Source organism: Musca autumnalis, unplaced genomic scaffold (assembly GCF_047663935.1).
Source record: "Musca autumnalis isolate F117 unplaced genomic scaffold, ASM4766393v1 scaffold_4, whole genome shotgun sequence".
NCBI lineage: Eukaryota > Metazoa > Arthropoda > Insecta > Diptera > Muscidae > Musca > Musca autumnalis.
The window spans coordinates 241,066,916-241,067,482 of record NW_027411977.1 but is presented as its reverse complement, the minus strand read 5'-3'; the positions used below and the strand labels follow the sequence as shown (position 1 = coordinate 241,067,482).

The 567-nt window shown below is 38.1% G+C and overlaps 1 non-coding gene across 1 annotated transcript; it reads left to right on the top strand.

Moving 5' to 3' along the window:
- The first annotated feature begins 205 nt into the window (after positions 1-205).
- Positions 206-330, top strand: LOC141404441 (small nucleolar RNA SNORA11). Its single transcript, XR_012413040.1, has one exon. It is a non-coding gene; the product is annotated as a small nucleolar RNA SNORA11 (small nucleolar RNA).
- Positions 331-567: the final 237 nt, after the last annotated feature.

Sequence of the window (567 nt, the reverse complement as noted above, 5' to 3'; positions counted from 1 at the left end):
GCGTATAGAAGGCCACATAAATAGGTCTTCTTTGTATAGAAGACCTCATAAGGAGGTCCTCTTTGTATAGAAACCTCAAAGGGGGCCTTCTGTGTACAGAAGGCCATATAAGAAGGTCTTCTTTGTATAGAAGACTTCATATGGAGGTCTTGTTTGTAAAGAAGAGCTCACAAGGAAGTCTTCTGTGTATAGAAGGCCATTTAAGGAGGTCTTCTTTGTATAGAAGACCTCATAAGGAGGCCTTCTTTGTACAGAAGACCTAATAAGGAGGTATCCTTTGTATAAAAGACCTCATAAGGAGGTCTTCTTTGTATAGAAGACCCCATAAGGAAGTCTTCTTTGTATAGAAGATCTTCTGTATATACAAGACCCCATAAAGAGGTATTCTGTGTATAGAAGACCTCATAAAGAGGTCTTTTGCGTATAGAAGACCTTCTAAAGAAGATTTTGTGTAAAGAAGAACCTTATAAAGAGGTTTTCTCTATATAGAATACCTCATAAAGTGGTCTTCTGTGTATAGAAGACCTCATAGAGATACCTTCCGTATATAGGAGACCTCATAATGGG